Source organism: Podarcis pityusensis, assembly GCF_964106645.2.
Source record: "Podarcis pityusensis genome assembly, chromosome: 1".
Taxonomy (NCBI): domain Eukaryota; kingdom Metazoa; phylum Chordata; class Lepidosauria; order Squamata; family Lacertidae; genus Podarcis; species Podarcis pityusensis.
In genome coordinates this window covers 32798758-32818986 of record NC_138028.1, presented here as the reverse complement: position 1 = coordinate 32818986, position 20229 = coordinate 32798758, and the positions used below count along the sequence as shown (strand labels likewise).

General features: G+C 46.1%; 1 long non-coding RNA gene across 1 annotated transcript; it reads left to right on the top strand.

Moving 5' to 3' along the window:
• The first annotated feature begins 1084 nt into the window (after window positions 1–1084).
• LOC308481960 lies at window positions 1085–6364 on the top strand. The gene is made up of 2 exons (XR_013988922.1): window positions 1085–2028; window positions 4237–6364. It is a non-coding gene; the product is annotated as an uncharacterized lncRNA (long non-coding RNA).
• Window positions 6365–20229: the final 13865 nt, after the last annotated feature.

Below are 20229 nucleotides of genomic sequence, written 5' to 3'. Positions count from 1 at the left end.
TCTAAACACTATCAAGTGTTTAGACTACCCTGTCAAAGTATTTTCTATAACCAGCTCATACTGAGAAAAGGGACAGACTTTAGTCTTTCAAATTTCAGCAGTGCCCTGTGCAAAGCCAAAATTTGGTCCGTACCCCAGTTTCTCACCTTCTGTTCCGAGTGTGCATGGCATAATAATTGAGATGCCCTGCGCCACCTCCCTCAGCTCTGTGTCCAGTGCAGAACCAGTCATGCTGCCTTAAATCTGCCTCTGCTGAGAATGGCTAGATGCCTCCAAAGAGATCAATGGCAGTAGCCTTAGCCTAAAATCCAGAACTGTCCTTTTGTCCTGCGCCCCAACTAAATCGCCTTACATCATATATATGTCCACTGGGCTGCTCTGATCTGTGGACCTGGCACTGCTACAGGTACCACATGATACACTTTCTGCGTTTGTAAGAAATCAATCTTTTGGTGCAGCTGCACCCACACATTGGAACTCCCTGCTTACTGACACCAAACAGACACCTTTACTGTACTCTTTCTGGCACCTGCTGAAAACATTTTTGTTTAGGCAAGTATATCCAGACATGTAGAATACTCCCATGTGTTTTAATCTGGTTTTCAGAGTATAATTGATTTTAATTATTTTAAGTTGTTTTTAACTGTTTTTCACAAATAGTTTTATTCTCATGTTCTTTTTTGTAAATAGCTATGAAGCTTTTAGGGTTCAAATTACAATAGAAGAGATTCAGACTAACCTTTAGGAACAAACTTCTGATGGTTACAGTGTCCTATCCAGCAGATGCATTCACAAGTGTAATCTATAAAGCGAAAGACCATTGTCTTGCAGGAAGTGGGAGTCTGCCACATTAACAGCAACCTGATCAGAGAATATCCATTGGTGATTGCACACCCTGGAAGTCACACTTGGAATTAGTCACTTCTGATTGGATTCACCTGAATCCACAATAATTTCCTGCCATGAATAAGGCCCATTCAACAGCTTTATTACTTGGTTACTGCTAAGTGTTACACCCCAGGATTTCTATTTCTCCTTATCACATTAGTCCCGTTCCCCCCCCCCCCGCCCTAAAAAAGATTGCATGATGTTTGTTGATGATGCTACGGACAAATCCATTGCCAAATTGATTGCTAACCTATATCAGAAATGGTAGTAAATTAGCTTTAGATTTGTGCTGTAAAAGGGAGAGGGCAGTTTTGACAGAACCTAAGTCTAATACTGTACTTTCCCTGAAAGTTAACAGGAAAGTGAAAATACCATTATCACAGGCTTTTATACAGTAATCTATACCTATGTACATCTTTTTTGAGTCATATATCACAAATAATTACTAACTCAAATAAATTTCCCACTTTTTAACCAGGTAACCCCTATGTATGTCTGCTACAAAGTGAGTTTCATTTAGATCATTTGGGCTTGCTCTTTCCTAAGTGTATATATACACAAACCTGGCAGCAAGCCTAAATGATATCCACAGGACTCATTTCTGAGTATATACATATTGGATATGCAGCATAGCAAAATAAGCAGCAGAGAATTCAGGTGTCATTCAAAGCAATACTGGAAGAAAAGACTAGGATCCCAGTTGCCCAACATGGAGTTTGCCCAAAAGGTATCTTGTGAAACATTGCCGGGTATTTCAAATGGCAAAAAGCTTTGGACCTTGGCTTTAGGTTTTATCTGAAGGACACGTTAGTCTGGACAGATGCAGCCCTTGCATCTCCCCCATAAACACCCACTTTGTTTGACATCCTGCCTGAAGAGTTATAAAAAAAATTGAAAACTTGCTCACTCCTTTGTAACATAAAAGAATCACCCTGCTCTGTGTTTTGGTGCCTTTGTTTCCTCTAATGGACCCAAACCGCTGCCTTTGCTTTTTAAAAGTCTCAGACTGCTGGATACAACCATCAAGGACAGGGATCATGAAGGCTGAAGTGAGATGGTTGCTACTACCTGAAGGTGACACTTTCCTTCCGAGAGTCGCATGCTTTCCAATCAGATACCTCAATTGGCACCACCTAGAAAGTAATCTCTAACTTTGCTAATATAAAGATACCCACATTGCTTTTTGTTTTCCATCTCTACTGGACCTGTGTGTTCCAGTTAAAGCTTGAGACCAAACTGAGTAACTATTGGATTTTGTATTTTTTAAAAAGACAAGAGTTCCAGTGTGGTGTAGTGGTTGAAATCTTGGACCAGGACTTGGATTCAAATCCCACTCAGCCATGACGCTCACTGGCTGTCCTTGGGCCAGTCACTGCCTCTCAGCCTAACTTGCTGCACCAGGTTGCTATGAGGATAAAAAGGGGAAAAGGAGGAACAGATGGGATATAAATGCATAAAAATGAGGGAACATCCATTTTTGCTTGTTTGTCCCAATAACCCTGGATGTATTTTACAAGCTGTCTTGCACTTTGCGAGGCTAATCCAGTGTTGTCTGCAAAATGCCCCCTGCATTGCAGTTCAAGACTGGTGTAAACTGCAAAGCTGGAGAGCAACTTCACCACTCCCATTTTCCATTCTCATCTCCCCCAACTCACATACACACACTTTTTCCTTTTCTTTTTTTGCTTAGCATCCAGCCTGTTATTCTGGAGAACTCAAAAGATTGTTTATCATTTTGGGGTTTTGAGTTGAACCTCATGAAGGTATTGCACTATTGTGGCATTGGGTTAGTCCTCACTTAAAGTTCTATAAACTCTGGTGAAAGAGCTGAAATGTAATAAGCTCCTTTCTCCTTCTCTGCACAAGGGAATGAACATATTTGCAGCCATATCTGACACGTAACCAAAGCCCCAATGAGCTTAACAAGGTAGTCCTTATCATTTGACCTTCTGAAAGTATTTGTTAGGTTTTTCTTCTCTCAATTCCCTTCCCAAATGTTCTTTCTTCTAATCTTAACTCTCAGGAGGCACCTATGCAGGTAACATTAGGCAAAAGTATTAACATTCAAGATACTGGGGACTAGCATGGAGCCACTCTAAGCCTCTTCTCCACACCCAAAACATAATCCATGAAGGATCCTGATATCCTTTTCTCGAGTTCCCTTCTAGTTAGCTTCAAATCTTGCAACTTGCTGAGGACCTTAATTCCCTTTGCATTCATGCATTTAAGCCAGATAAAGTCCCAGGGGGAGCAAAGAAATTCAGCAACTTGGAGGAGACACTTTAGCACCTTGGCTGGGCCTTCAGTCATCTGGATTCCAGGAACAAAAGAATATTTTACGGTGTCAGACCCCGAGAGTGGATTGTGGTGGGGAATCCAGATAAAGCCCAGTCTTGTGATGTGTTCATCACATGTGCAGGATAGCTGATTGTTGTTGCAAAGACTGAAACAGACCAAGACTTGCACACCTTGCTTGATTTCTCAAATGAAAGGGACTTGGTCTCAGATCACACACTTTGACTTAGAAATCCTGCTCCATAATCCTGCTGTATCTATCTCTCTAGCTGTCATATTTATATCCCACATTTCCTTTAAGGAGCTCAAGGTGGAATACATATTTCTCTCCTTTTTATCCTCACAACTACCCTGTGAAGTAGATTAGGCTAAGAAACAATGATGGGCCCAAGATCACCCAGTGAGCTTCATGGCTGAGTGGGGGATTTGAACCCGGGTCTCCCAGTTTCCTAGTCCAACACACTAACTACTATCCAACAATTAAATTAAAATAACAAACTCAAACAGCAGCAGCTTATTCAAACAGACACCAAAATCAGCTGTTCCAAGTTAACTGCATACATTCTTAGTTCTTAAAAGTTTAAGAAAACAGAAGTGTTTTTTGCCTGGCACCTAAAGGACATTTCCAGGCTGACCCCAATATAATAATTATTATTATTTATTGAAAGATAAGGGATTCGCAATAGCAAAGGCTCTCTTCAGTTGCCATCAGCAGCACTTCAGACCGTGGGGTCACCTAGAGAAAGGCCTTGGGTGATGATTTCAGATGGCAGATGGATCAAATAGGCTACCATTCAGCTCACAACTGAACCCATATTCATCCCCGCTCACATTTCAGAAGCTATAAGTTAGCTGGTGAGACAAGCACAGGCGGCACTCTACTCCGAAGAGGAAACTCTTCACTTCCATTTTGGAGTTCTGCAACCAGGCAATCTTATACATGCTTAAATAAGTTTCACTAGACCTTGGACTCCCACCTCTATATTTCCCCCTTTCATTCCCAATTGTGTTGTCAAGACTGTCAAGACTTTCCTACTTCTCGCTTTCCTTTAGTGTTCCTGAGACCTCCAGTAGTGGCGCCTAGAAGAAGGTGGAAGATCATCTCGGTCATATACTCTGCATTGGAACTAATACTGTAGTGTTTATTGTATCTAGAAACAGCAGAACCCGGGTTTTTCCTTGATTCCAACCAGAAGCTGTTCATAGATGCGTGTGCCAGTTCAATTTCCTTATCTTGAAGCTGCTCAGACAGTGCATCCCCACCTTTCCAATGATCAAATGTGATGTATTTTATATAAACCAGAGAAATGTGCCTGCATTTTTTATTTCCTGTGCACCCCCAAACTTCATTATTCTCTAGCAATTTGCTCTAATAGACCTTTTTGCATGTAAGGAGGGCTTGGAAATTTATGAAATGATACTACCAAGACACTTTAACTGTTTGCTACTCTTCCAGTATGTTTTCTAGTGGACATGGTTTTGCTTAATTCGCTAACCCTCTTTTGGCAACTGAGTTGAGAATTTGTCTTAAATGTGTGAGCATTGGTTGCCTGTTAGGCTCAGTGAAGTTTGCCTCCCTTAACTTATTTTAGATGGGGTGTGTGTGTAAGGATGTCGTTCCCACCCATGGGCATAGCCAACGGGGGTGCAGGGGACAGCTGCTCCCCCCAAGTTCAAGTAAAACAATAGAAATACATAACTAATTGACCAATCACTTCAGTTCTGCCCTGCCTACCCCCAACAAAAGTCCTGCTCCCTCCTAACAAAAATCCCATGTTACCACCCAATGAAAGTCAGTGGCAAGGATGCTCTTATTTTAAGCAACTGGCCCATGGCGATAGCCAGGATTGGGGGGGCAGGCCTTTTGTTGTGGGGGAGAACCTCAGTTTGTCATATATTTTTATTCATTTTTTAGCTGCCTCTCCCTACTCGCCTTGGCTACACCCATGAACTGGACCCTGGGCCAGATTTAGGTTTGGTGAGGCCCTAAACTAATGAAGGTAGTGGGGCCCTTTATATGTCCTTTGTCAACAACAAATTGTCAGTTTTTGTGTTGAATATACGCTATGTGGTAATTTATGGACCTAACAGGTATATAAAGCTATTTGCCACTGTTGCTGTGTGTAGGTTTTATCTTATATTTTGGAAATGTACATCCAGTGGTCTTTTCTTCTTTAAATCTTTTTGGGGTCCCCAAGAGAGTGGGGCCCTATGCTATAGCGTGTTTAGCTTATAGGTAAATCCAGCACTGACTGGACCCTAGGGAGAGGAAATCGAAGACGGGAGGAAATGGAGGGCAAAGCCACCCTGAGTTGCGCTCAGCGTCTCAGCAGCGCGCAAAAGCAACTGCCACGACGAGGCTCGGAGGCGTTTGCTAGGCCCCAAGCGCGCGCTTTTGCGGGTCTGGCTCTCTGCTGCGACCAGCAGGGCCTTGTCTCTGAGGGCTCAGTCACTTCGGCGCACTCGAGGCCTTGCGAGAAAGGGGAGCTCCTCTCTACCTGCCTACCACCATCTTCTTCGCCGGCTGAGGGCCTTTCAAGCGGTCGGGCAAGACTTGGGTGTCAGGGCATACGCTGTCCCTCGGGGCACCGCCGGGAAACTGTCCTTCGCTGCCGAGAGCCGCGGCGGTGGCTGCTTTGGACGGAGCCCGCTCTGGGGGGGCTTCTGGCAGCGAGGCGCCGACCCGAGGAGACGCGGGCGTGTGGCCCCCCCACCTGACCGAGCAGAGGCCAAACGTGGAAGGAACCGAGCAGGTTCATTCTGAGCTGCTTTTCGCCGTCCAGCTCCTGAAAGAAGACTCGCCTTCTACTCTCTCGGCGTTGCGCTCCGGTTTGAAGCGCCTGCAAAAGCCTCTGCGCGCAGCATCCCTGCCATCGAGATCCTCACCACCACCGTTTATGAACAAAGTGGCGGCTGAGTGCTATCCACGCATTCAAAGTTATGTACTGGGAAACTGCTTGCCTCCAATGAAAGACATTCACTGGAATCAAAGGTGCCAACTTGAATAAAATATCGGGGGGAGCCCCGCTCTGCATAATCGATCACAAGTACACACCATTTGAATGGCAATGACTATCAACTGGGGGGGGGGGCTCCCTCAACTATGTTATGGGGGAGGGCGAAGGGAATGGGCTCCTATGACTGGAATGGAAAGTAATTAAAATGAAAAGACCTGCGCTTATATTGACCGACAGAGTCCTTTTCTTCTTCATCATCATCTTGTTATTTTTCATTTTAAAAAAAATAAAAAAATAAACTTCTTGTTATTTTCTAGAGGCATCAGGTTTAACACTTTGGGGGAGTTAGTGGAGCTCTTGCTCAGGACTCCAAGACTCTTGCAGCTTCATCTGTGCTCGCCTTTCCTGCCCTTTTGTGTCCGTCTGTCCCCAGCTCACAAGTTCTCCTTCCTGCCCCTGATCCACACCAGCTGTTTGGGGCAAAGGACAGAGTTCCTCCCGCTTAGCCCTGATTCCACGGAGACGCTTGGGATATTCGGTTATGAATTAAAGTGCATGTCAGGGGCTCATTCCAGCCCTCCAGGGGTTGCCCCAGAGCCACTCCAAAAGCGCATATGAAGCTGTTTGTTTAGTTAGTTCCAAAATATCCAGGGATACCCAGCGTGGAGCCCTCCAGATCTTACTGGAATACAACTCCTATTATTCCTGGCAATAATAGGCAATGCTGACAGGAATTGGTCTCTAACAACACCTGAGGGCACCAAGATGACTATCCCTGTTTTAATCCCATCCTCCCAGGAGAGATCTCAGGTCCTCCAGATGTTGTTGGATTCGGCCCCAGCCAGCACGGCCAATGGATCAGGGATGCTAAGAGTGGTAGTCCCACAACATCTGGAGGCCCACAAGTTGCCCATTCCTGCTTTAGGGAGCGGTCCGGGATACTTTCCTTCCCGTGCCCAATTCATCTTATTGACTGTGGCACTTTATTTGGATGGACCATTGAACGTAACTAAAGATTTTCACTTTCGGATCAAAGGCTTGAGCCAGATGCTTAAAAGAACTGAGCTGTTCAGATTTGCCGCAGCTGTATCTTTCCTCGCTCCTGCAGGAGAAGAGGCGCGCTCCCAACTTCGCTCTTTTGCCCATAGCGGCTGCGCTCCAGAGACAGGACCCCCGCCCCGCCTCTCCTCCTCCTCCTCCTTTCTGTCCGGCTCTCCTGCTTCCCAAGTAAATGTGATTAGACGGGTGGGGCGGGGAGGGGCGAGGTCTAAGTCCCCCCCCCCACTCTCTGGAGGAAAGGAAATGTCAAGACCCCGGCCTTGTTCGCCTCGACTTGGCCGGCCAAGGCAAGAATGCGCAGTCAGGGACCACCAACGCGCCTTGATCCTCGCAATGGCCCACTTAATACACTTCTGCGCTTTAGACCGGGGGACCCCCTTCGCCGAGCCGATTGTCCATCTAGGTGTTTTCTCATTTTTCGCCCCTGCTCCCTTTGAAACGGCCCCTCCGTCCCTTTTCTTCTGAGCCCCTCGCTCTAATTCTAGATGAGTATTACTTTGCTCTTTTCGTTGGCCGAGCACAATTGTGTTATTGGAGATAATGAATTCAATCCCCATCAAAGCGCATTAGCAGCGCCCTGGCCTTGTTGGAGGGGCTTTTCCACCCGCACGCCCCCACCCCCCACTTCTTCCAGCGGGGAATGAAAGGCAGGCAGGCAAATTCGCCGGGGAGCCTCCCTGATAGCGGCTTTTGAAGTGAAGGGGGCCGAGGATTGCGCTTCTGGCATTTTATTTCACTTTTTTGCCCGTCCGGCTGAAGAAAGACGGCCGCTTTTGATGCGGAGATGAGAACCACCTCGTCACTGGCGCAACAAGTTCGGCCAGCGGGGCAAAGCCCTGGTCCTGGGGATGACATATGTCCCGCATTAATACAAAACTCCAGGGGGATTTTGGGGGGGGGGGGAGGAGACACTGATTCGGGCTAAGGGGGGGGGGTTAGACTTACTCTCAGATGTGCGCCACCGCTAATCGAGCACCACGGAGACTTCTTAGCACACCTTCACACGTACTTTGTGCGCCAGTCGGTTTCCTCACCATCCGATTTCTCAACGTTTGGTAACCAGCAGCTAAGGGCTGTCTCGCACACCCCAGCTCATATTTTAGAGACAGTTTCCCGAAATGGCGAAATGCACGTGTGAATGGGTGGCCAAAAACCTAACACGCCTGGAAATAGTACTGCATCACTTCGAACTTTTCACACATTCAGCTGCCAGGCACGTCTGAATATACCAAAGCTAATCAAGTAATGTGCATGCTAGGGTGAACTGCCTTCACTGAAAGGCGTGGAATTTGAGGTAATAATGAAAACCTTTCAATGGGTGGTTCGGTCGGTGGTCGGTCTTTCAGGCGCACTTCACCAGTCGAGACTACGGTGGTCAAATGATGATGAACACGCATCTGCATGTGTTAGCTGTTGTACAGTACAACTCTTAAAACAGAATTCCTGATTTACTGGGGAAGGCTCCCGTCGCGAATCAATTAAGCCGACAGGCCACTACAGGCCACAGTCTTTAGATGAAAATAATTCGTTCCGATTTCAGTGGAACGCTCCTTCCCAACAATGTGTTAGTATGGACCACTCTATTGAAAGTAATACGAATACTTTTTGAGCTTCAGCTTCCCTGAGGTCCTGGATCATGCTGGTCAAGAATGCCTCCTTATCAAATAACCTCCTGCTAAAGCCAAGGCAGAGATGAAATCTCCAGATCACTGACTTTAGAGTGCCTCCCTTGACTTCAGTGGGGTGGCTGAGAAGTAAGTGTTCCAAGTGTAAATATGTCTTACACACACACATACCCTAATTGGGGGGGGGGGGAGAGACTTCCTTGCAAATAAATTCTATTGATGTGTAGCCCTAGCTTCTGCATGTTTACTCAGAAGTAGGTCCTGATGAATTCAGTCAGGCTTACTCCTAATGAAGTGGGAATATATTGCATCTATTTATATTCTTTATATCCCACCTTTTCCTCCAAGGAGCTCCCCATTTTAACCTCACAACAACCCTGCGGGGTAGGTCAGACTGAGAGACTGCGACTGTCCCAACGTCACTCAGTGAGCTTCATGGCTGAGTGGAGATTTGAACCCTGTCGCCCAGGTCTTAACCACTACACCACACTGTCTCTCTACTGCTGCCTTACTTTTCCTGTTTAGAGAGAGAGTAATAGGGTGTTGTCCTAAAGTTATTTATTAGAAGTGAGTTATGTGGAAAACATGTGTTCAAGAGGATCCTACTTGAGGATCCTACTCAGTTGCAATCTATAAACCATTCGCTTAGGCTATGAGAAACCTGGGGAAGAATTCCTGGAGCGCCGTTTGTGCGGATTCAGAGTAAATTCTCCCAATGCTAGGTTTTCGCTTGGTGGAAAGTTAACTCCGGTATTCTGGGTGTGTTTTCTTAACTGAAGGGTGAAGCGCTGTGCATATACTTACCTGGGAGTCCTTTCCACTGAATTTAGTGAAATTTACTTCGACAGGCTGGGTCGCAAAGCCCACATCCAATCCTATGCGATCCCAGTTACTTCTCTGAAAAATGCATCAAACACTAGAACTGACTTTTGTATAAACATGCGTAAGATGCAGTCGGACTTAATTCAGAATTAATATATACTGTATACCGTATACACACACGTTTGGGACTCCGGTGTCAGGGCACAAACATCCACCGATGACATTTTTTTTTTTTTTAAAGAGTAACTCTTCAGTGGCACCTTGGGTCGTGTACACGTGTCTGTTTAATGGTAATTTCCCTCCTCCATGCTGAGCAGTGATGCAGTGAGGCGATCTAGGCTCTAGACTCCATAGTCCCTCCCCGCGCGCGCTTTGGGGATGGATGCTCGAGTGCATTACTTCCCTTTTGCCCCAAATATGACAGCCCTGCTAGGTTCTGCTGAGTAGCGCCTGGGCATCCTCCCTAAGCCCCTTCCCCCACGGCACCACGGACTGATCTTCCTTTTCCTGCCCTGATGGGCGATTGGTGTGTAAGCTTTCTCCCCCCCCCCCCAGCTTCCTGGCTTGTGGAGCCACCTCCGCGCGTCCTGCGCAAAGCGCCCTCCTTAGGTGCAGAAGCTGGAGGGAGCTGGTCTCCGAGTGCGTCGTCGCCTGCCCTCCCCCAGCCTGGAGACTCCCCGCGTCGCTTGGAGGAGGCTATTTTCATGCTAACGGGGGTCACTGCGGAGAGTCGCTATGGAGAGAGGAGAGAGGGACCCCCGTCCCCCCATCCCTCCCTCCTGGTTACCAAGCTGTTGACATTCCCCGCGCCTCTGCGAAGTACCAGGAGGAAATGTATGTCCGCTTAAATGCCTGCTTGCCTGGCTGGCTGGGAGAAGAAAGGCCGAGGCGGGCTGGCTGAGGCTGCTGCTCCTGCTGCCCGCGGTCCATTGCAGCTTGAGATGATTAACTGGAGAGCAGCTCAAAGCCGGCGAGGCACAAAGGCCTTGTTGACAATGGCAGGAGCGCGGCCAGGCCCGGGCCAGATTCTTGCTGCTGCTGCTGCTGCTGCTGCTGCCAGCCAGGCTCTTGGCAAGGCTGGGTAGGCTCCCCAAGAATCAGGAGCAGCCTCGGGGTGAGGCAGGCCAGTGCTCTCCCTCCTTGGGCCTTTGTGAAAGGAGTGGCGCTTGGCAGCTGAAGCCCAGATGGAGCAGACCCAAGCTAGGCCTGAGAGGGCCAGCTTGCTTTTCTTAAAAGCTTCTCTTAAAAGCAGTTCATGCCCTTTCCGAAGGGCTGAAATTCAACCAGTGCGACTTTTCCTCCTTCTCCCTCACACTACACTAGGGGAAAGTTTCACCTGCAGAATTTCTGTCTGCCCTGTTGCTGTTAGAGATGGTTAACCCTAGGCTGGGAAGAAAGAGCGCCTAACCTTTATGGGTGACAAGTGTATTGGAGCCTTCCCTTTCAGGGGAATCAGATTCAAAAGAGATCATCCTTTTGCCTCTTAAATCTTTGTCAGCGCCATAGCTCCAGTCTGAAACAAGGGAAGTAATTGGTGTGCCTCTGAGCACCTGCAGAGTGCCTTTTGTTCTTTCTGTAATGTGAGTTTGGTGTCAGGGGATTCCAGGACAGGTAAGCTGCCAGTTGCTCTTTTTTAAATTAACCTCTATTAACCTCCATTGTGCCATCCCCAAATCAAGCACTTATAAGGGGCATTTTAGAGGCCTTGTTCAATCATCTTTAGGGGGTGCTAGCACCCATAAAGGTTAGGTGTTTGCTTCAGTCCTGAAAGGGCTCCTCCTCTTTAATATTTATTAAGGACACATGAGAAATCCAACCTGCGTCGTAATAGATTAACCTTATTTGTGGTCTGTGTGTTGTTTAAGGAAGGCTTGCTTGCTTTCTCTCTTGCCCTTTCAGGCCTGGAACAGCAGCCTGGTGCACAGAAATTTACCTGGCAAAGCTGGCTTCATTTCTGCATGACAGGCTGCTTTTCAAAGCAATGGAGCCGAGCCAGAAAAAGTGGGACATAGTCTTAACAAAGCTGGACAAAAACCATATGCATTGTGAACACAGCCTGTTAGAAAATCCTCTCCGAGATAAATTCTCCCAACACACACACACACCATGGGGATGGGAGTGGGGAAATTAAACCGGCTAAATATTCTCTCATCCCAATCATTTGCCCAGATTCTCAGGGCAGAAGAAATAGGAGGAAGACATTTTACAAGCTATGATCTGAAGGTGGTTCCCAGTTCAGTCCCTGGCACCTCCAGGTAAGGTTAGGAAGACTCCTGTCTGAAGCCCTGGAAATTGGGTACCCATCATTGTAAACCACATTGAGCTAGATGGACTGACCCCCTATGGCAGTTCCCTGTGTTCCTAAGGCACCTGAGGCCTCCACTTTGCTGCAGATAAGTGGGTCTTAGTTGAGTTAATGCCATGTGAAAAGCAGCTTGGGTTCCATAACATCAGAAAGGTGTGATATAAGTATAAGAGAATAAACAAAACTTAAGCTATTTTTTCTACTGTCAGTTGAAAGTCTTGTTTGCATTCACTGAGTTACAGCTACATATGAGGAGCTGTGTATATCATCAAAGTGATCAAATCCCTGCACTAGAGCGGATTGCATTATGAATTGCATGGCTCAGAATTCAGCAGTCATCCATTAAAGTAGTTCCCATAACTCAGGTGACACTGAAGGAGCAGGTAAGGCAATTTATAAGGGCTCTGAAAACAAAATAAAAAAGCACACAGATATATTTTATTTCCATAATTGATATTGGTTGCAGACTCCTTTTATTGATGCAGAATTTTGCTTACGAAAACAAGGAATAGTTGCATACAAGGTTCAGGGGGTTAAAATATCCCTAGATCTATTCATGCTGTCTCCCCACTCCCCTTTGCTTCAGCTGGAGCCACAGCCCATGATGTGTTTAGGCTGGAATGTGTGGATTTGTTGACATTCAAATACTTCTTCTTGACCAGGTTTTTGAGAGGGGTGGTGACAGGCAGTTCATTTCACTTAGCCCCCAAGCCTGCAGTTCCTTGCACACTTTCTTGGAAGGGAAGCCCCATTGAATTCCGTGGGGCTTTCTTCCAAGTAACATGCATAGAGGCTCAGGCTGAAAATCTGACTTCGACATCAAATATCCTGGACATGAGAAGTCTGTTTGCTGGATCTATTTGTGGGGCAAATCACTTGGAGAACATTCACGAAGTCATATTGCTAATCTCGATTAATGAGGCTAGAATAAATAGCAACTCGGCTATTAAGCAACCTATTAGTACAGAAGCAAGCCGAGCGGCAAACCCCACCTTGCCAGGACTCTTTTAACTACCCTCGTTGCATGAACAGAGAAGGCGCGATGAATTCGGGTGAAGCCCGAATGTGAGCCTTGCAAGTTCACACCTCCGTCCTAATCGCTTTTCCTTGGAAGTAAAGCCCCCTTAGTTTCACTGGGACGTTCTTCTAGCTAATAGGCATTATTTGGTCATATTTATCCAGTTATTTCAGTGGCAAACTAAATGCGTCTGCTTAACTCTCTCCAGTCTTTATCTTTGCTTAGGATCGTGTCCAAAGGTTTTGAACTAGTTGCCAGAGTAAGATTCAAGCGGATTTGGAAGCCCGTCGGGATCTGGGCAAATCATCATCATCATCATCATCAAAAGGCAACTTTTCTCTCAAAAATCGTAGCCTGGTTGTAGTATTAAGAGGGGAGGAAGGTTCGAATGCGCTGCCCTGATTTGTCAGCATATATATTTCCGACCTCGTGATAAAAGTGAATACTTGGTAGAGTCTGTTTTTCAGACGGTGCCGCTGCAGCTGGACGAAACGAGGACAACAATCGAGCTTGTGTACTCTGTTTGTGTATCTACGGTCGTTTACAGTGCTCACAGCTGAAATCCGGCATGACTCCTCCAGTCATTTCATATTTCGTTTCTGTTTAGATAAAACGCGTAACTGAATCCTCCCCACAGTCGCCTGTTGTGACCCTGCCTCCTCTTAGAACCTTCTAATATTCTCAGCAGAATCAAGTGTTGTCTTTGGCTGCTGGGGGAAGCCCCTTCCGAGGTTTCCTCAGGGACAGACAACACCCCCCCCCCAGAGCAACAACTCCCTGAGTATAGAGGCGTGCAAAGGAAAAGATTTCCCCCTCGAGTCTGCTGGGTGCACCCCTATATTCACTTTCTAGGAAGTCAATCCTATTGAAGACAATGGGTCTTGCTGCCGTCTAAATTGCATTGTTAGAATCGTAAGGCTTTGCTCCTCTCCTCTCCAGAGCTAGAATATGGGTAAATAATAGAAATATTTGCTTGATTTCTGTAATGTATACAGATAGCATCATTAAGCTTTGATTGCTGCAAATAATAATAATAATAATAATAATCAATTATTATTTGGACCTCTAGGGAATTTTGCTGATCCCGTGGGCAGCGGATTGCGCCTTTTTAGTTCTGCTATCCAGTATTCTGTTGTGTTTCTCGGTTTAGAATAAAATTCAGTTAGGTTAGCCAAAGCTTCCGAATGACTCTGTTGCCATCCTTTGAACTTGCTTCAGGCTCATTGCAGAAAATGAGCAACGGTCAACCACTGAGAAAAAGACCTATTTGGGAGAATGCATTTTATCTGATGCTTCCATTAAACACTCCGCACTCCTGTCTTCCTCTTCGCGGGTCTTTAAACTCACCAGAGTTGCAATGCATTCCGGATAACCTAGTACAGCAGCAGGTGGAATACATATGACCAGGCTGGTCCCCGACCCCGTTCCCAGCCCCAGTCCTAAACCCATTCATTGGAAGTCCGTCAGTCATTGGGATTTTCCTGCCAAGTAACGTTTAGCATCGATTTAAGATTATTAAAAATAATCGGGTTTCCAGGAGAGATAGCCTGTAGTTCTAAATATAGTTATGCTTGCTCCACATCCCGATCCTATTGAATATTTACTCGCAAGTAACTGCCACCGCTCAGTGGCGTTTTACTCCAAAGCAAAAGTGCATCGCACTGGCGGTTAAATTTGCCGAGCGATGTGAGTTTTCGCCCTCCTTGAAACGCGCCGTGTTTGCTCTCCAGCTGTTGCAGCGCTTGTCTTCTGCTTGGTTTCCAGTGGAAACGCGAAAAAAGTTGCAAAGCATTCGAGGTGGCTGTCGCTGGAATATATTCTCCAGCCATTCTTGTCTCTCTTTTTGTGGTCCTCCTTGCAGTGGGGAAAGAAGATTGATGCCATACTCTGAAGGCTGGGTTACACTCTGTTTGGTTTTCCGTGAAAGACAGACACACACACACACACACACACACACACACACCATTTTTAAAACACCATAACCTCTCATATACTTCTTTAGATTTAAATCAGTGGGGCTAGCTTCCAAGTAGATATATTCGTATTTTGCTCATATATGCTGTCGGGCAACCAACCAGTTGCTGCAATGTATTGCAGTTGAATCCTAGTGTCTCATAACACAATGGTAACAAACACAGATGGGCGGTTTTCAGTACCTAGCAACAGCTCTCCAAATTTCTAATATATTTTAAAGGAGGAGTTTCCCGGGCTCTTTAAATTAACATTGCAAAATGGGGAGCTGAGAAATCTAACAAGAATTGGCTAGTTACCTATCTTCTGCCATAACATATATCATTTTTTAAAAATCCAGAAAAGAGATAAATATTTACTGGACTATTAAAAATCAGACACTTGTACAGGGTTTATCTGCTCAAGGTTAATGGAGGCGACTGAATGAATCCCGTTAAGGATGGGGTCCTAAGAGGACTGAGATGGTGTAGGTAAGTTCTGTTGACATCCGTGGGAATTGGAAACAAACCTGAATTACTTCGTACTGAAAGGAGCTCCACTGAAACCTCCTATACAGTACATAGAAGCAGAAGCAAGCCTGTTGATTTAAAATGGAACACAGGAAATGTGTTCAGGGTTGCGATCCAGCAGCTCCATCCCCACGCCAGCTAAGCTGGAGTACCTGGATCTAAGCCCTTAGATTGCAGTTCAGTACAAAAATAATACCAGTGCCCTTGTATGAAATGCGGGGAATCGACGGCTGTGCAAGAGGCCTCTTTGACGTCTGCGGGGGTGGGGGGGTGGGGTGGACAGTGCAATGGATGGATGGCAAAGGCCAAGTCTTGCTCAACTGACCTACATTCAATCTGCACCAATTACAAAACCTGCTGGGGGCTCCCAGATCCACTATCCTGTTTACCTGGAAGTGGAACTTGCTTCCTGAAAAATCTAGGCCAAAAACGCACAGCCACGGGGAGAGGGGAGGTGCGCGTTCCTACAAACACTGACCTGGGATGTAACTTCCATTGAACTCACTGGGGCCTATTTCTGAGTAGAGGTTATGGGCTTGCACTGCAATTGCAATGAATGGAACCAGCCAGTGGGTTTCGGATCCGTTAAATCCTGGCTGTAGAAGCAAGAAGACTGGAGGAGAGAGTTGGGGAGGGGAATTCTGTATCTCCCGTTTATCGCAAACCTGAAACTTACAACAAAGGGGAAGCTTGGTCTGTTCAAAGTTCAAAGCTGTGAAATCTCGGTTAAGTGTGTGTGTGTGTGTGTGTGTGTGTGTGTGTGTATGTGTGTGTGTGTGTGCAAGAGAGGGAGAGAAGAAAAACACAAGCCTGGGCCAGAAAATGGCACTCTATTGGGAAAAGGGGGAGGTGATTTCGACTAATCTGTCCTTAACTGTTGCATTGTCACAGGGTGCAGAATAATTAGTGGAAAAGAACACAGAGAGAACAAAGGCAGTTTTCCATGGCGTCACCCTTCTTTCCTTGCTTGGTTTTCCACTGCTGAGCCCCTGGAAAGGACGGCTGCGGATCGTAACCCACGACAGGTGACAGGAGCCCTGTTGCCTCGAAAAGCAAGAGGCATCTATTCTGCATTTGCTCGAGAAATGGAGACACCTGGACTTCATTCAGAGCGGCGGGGAGAGCGCGACACCTCTCTCTGCGCGCGCAGTCAGACCCTAAACACGTTTGCTCAGAAGGTGAATGCAATGGAACGTTCAAAGTGTGTAAAGAACTGCAGCCTGTTATCTCTCACAGGACATAAACAAGGAAGATACTGTATTAATAAATTGGTCATATTTCTAGTACGACCTTAATCACGAAGGATCCTGGGCAGTATACAAAGTAGGTTCCCCTCCCCCTTTTAAACCAAGCATCAACAATAAATTTAAATAGCTTGTACTTTATACCACAATCCTAATCACAGACTTTTAGATGTAAGTCTCCTTGGGATTCTACTTTCAAGTAATGTCTAAAGTTACAACCCTGTGCATTCTTACTTGGAAGAATAGTCCGCTGAACTCAGTGGGACTTACTTCTGAGTAAATGTATCAGACTCTAAGATTAAGCTGCTACCCCAGGGATGGGGAAGCTGCAGCCCTCGAGACATTGGTGGACTACAAGTCCCATCATGCCGTAACCACTGGTCCTGCTAGCTGGAGCTGATGGAGTTTGGAGTCCAACAACGCCACATGTCGTTCCCCACCATATATATGAATGTGACAATGCGATCCTCTGTATGTCTACTCAAGAGTAACTCCCACTTAAGGTCAGTGCACCCTATTCCCAGGTAAGTAGAGTGCCACCTTTTGAGTTCTGTGACAGAGATAGTTTGAAAGTCAATTCATAAGCCTATTAGTATCAACTGGTGCTGGTTTTGGCACCCGGCTCTGTTTTCATTGCAAATATCCGTACAGATCCATTCAACGTAAAGGCAAGCCCACTCAGATTCAGAACGCGCTCATTAGAAGCATATGCAAATCCATTCAAATCAATGAGAGGCTTCCTACTGACCTCCATAGGATGTGGCTTGCATCCAATATAAATCAGCTTGAACAATCCATCCCAACGTGATGTTTGAGAACCGGTTGTGCTCCTTTGAAAGGACTGGAGTGGGGGGGAGAGATTTCCAGGCAACTGAGATTCATAAAAACAGATTCATAGCAACGGAACCTCTGGTTCAAAACCGCTCTCTCTCTCTCTCTCTCACACACACACACACACAGAGAGAGAGAGAGAGAGAGAGAGAGAACTATGATATATAGATGCACAAAAAAGAAACACACACAGCTATATCTTCTGATTTCTGCGCCTGCTTGTTTTCATGGCACCCGAGTCCTAAGCACTTTTTAAAGGAAGTCGATCTTGTTGATTCCCATGAAGCTTTCTTCCAAGTGGGTCACTTCTAGGATCGCCCCCTTAGAGCACAAGCAGGATTCATTTAAATGAAACTGCAAGTTTCGGCTCAGCCACAAATGCCTACCCCTTCAATATTTTCTACGAAGTCTTCCTGAAAAATTTGATACGGGAAAAGGAGGTCAAATGTCATGGGGGATGTTATCTGGAACAATTGCAAAATATCCTTCCCTTTAAAGCTTCATATTTTTTTTTAAAGGCAAAATGTTCAGGAGCCATCGAAGCTTAATCCACCAGCAGGTCCATCTTACATTAATCAATAAGGTGAAGGTTTGTGGTGCAAACAGAAATACTTTTATTATGATGGAGAAGCAATCTCTTTCACCCCTGAGGAAGAATAATATTTTCTTCTTGTTCTATTAATAATAATAATAATAATAATAATAATAATAACAACTGTAACTGGATTTCTTAACAAACAATCCTCTGCATCTCTGTAAATCTGCAAGCATGGCCCCGGAATATATTCGTGGAGAGAAATAAACTGCAAAATATATACAGCAGTTCCCGGTCCACATAATATTGTCCTGGGATTTTTGGTGTAATTAAGGGGGGGGGGCTTGTATTGCACCGTAAATGCCCCTATTCTGCCTCTATGGGGAATCTATCGCGGCCTCCCCTCCCCCATCCCCCGCCTCCCCATATGGATCTTTTACACTTGCCAAAATCCAGTTAGCTCTCTTAAAAGGCTTCAGTAATATGCTGAATTACTCCCTGCTTGAGTTTAATGGAGTTAAATGAGCCTGAATGATGGCAACAGTTTTAGCTGTCTAGCACGTGGCTTGTTAAAAGAAGGTAATTGCATTTGAAAAGGAAAGGCATTTCCTGCGTCCACAGGAAGAAGGGAAGAAAGCCAGAGCGTCCCCCATTGACGCCGGAATCTACCTATGTCCTTGCTATGCTGCGGGACAGCGAAACAAGAGCGCAAGCATCCCCTGGGGAACAAATCGACGGCGAGGAGGAGGACTGAATTCGCTCGGGGGCTCTGGAGCAAAGACCCCCTTCCCCACTGAGCGGATGGTGGAGCGAGACTTGCAGAGAATGTCGCTTTCCAGGACGCCTGTCTCTGCTTCTGGGGCAGAAGATGCCAGGCTAGGGATGCTAAAGATTAAAACCCACACGCAAGCCCGCCGCCGAAACCAGATATGGCGACAGCTGAGAGTCGGCCAGACAATAAACAGCTTTGCTTTTTCCCTCCGTTGCCTTGAAATTGACATCGAAACAAACGCAGTAGTGGCTGGAGCAGGGAAAGTATTTTTACAAGGCTGTTGTAATGAATGAACCATTGCTCCTCCTAACCTCCCCCCTCCGGTCGCCCCACTCACACCCTTCTCCCTCCCCAATACTATCCGGACCCAGCGCTTTCTCTCCGCCGTTACGGCCCAATATAATATTTAATATTACTTTAAAGTTGCGAGCTGTTTATAACACTCCCCGCAGCACCCAGGGAGATCGATCCCCTGAAAGTCAATGGACCTCATTATCAGGTATATGTGTGTCTGGAGAAAGGTGGGGGGTGGAGAGGAAAAAGTCCATAGCATTTCCAGAGACGCAACCGCGCTCTGGTGTTGCAGCGAAATGCCTTTGGCTAGAGGTTTCGATGTGACCACGTATTCTCTAGCCCCTTTGATTAAGAATAAAGGTCGTAGAGAGATGGGTTTTCCAGAAGTGCTATGCATTAACCAGCCCGGCAGAAGGACGCGCGTGCTTATTATTATTATGCCTCGCCAGACGGAGCAGGTGAATATCTTTTATTACACAGGCGCGGAGTACATCTTCCAAGTCAATTACGCCGCGTGTTGCCTACAGTGGAGAAGGCTGAACCCCGATACCCATCTCTTATGATCGTTGCTTATTTTGTGGGGGAAGGAGGGGAAGACACACACACACGCCTTGCGGAAAATAAAAGACGAAGGTCTCTTAGGGAACAGTTGCGATGGGCATAATCCAACCATCCTTGTGGGCTGCAGATGGCCCGCTTATTTCCCCTTTGAAACTCCGTCTCCTTGCTAAACACTCTCGCTTCTGCACCTTTGCAAAAGAACGGAGCCTTAGCAAAAGCCCGGACACTGCTTTGAATCTCTAGAAGTCTTTTAATCGAAGCTCTGAATAGATAGACTATGCCTGGAATAGTAGTAGGAATAATAATAATAATAATAATAATAATAATAAAATATTTTATTATTTATATGCCGCCCATTTGACTGGGTTGCCCCAACAAATTAAAACATGACAAGACATCAAACATTAAGAACTTCCCTATACAGGGCTGCCTTCAGATGTCTTCTAAAAAAGCAGGGAAATAATAGGCTAAGCAGGGAAATAGGCTATGGGCAAGGCACCCCGCTGCACCCCTTAAAGTTTTGAAATGCAGATGAGAAGATGG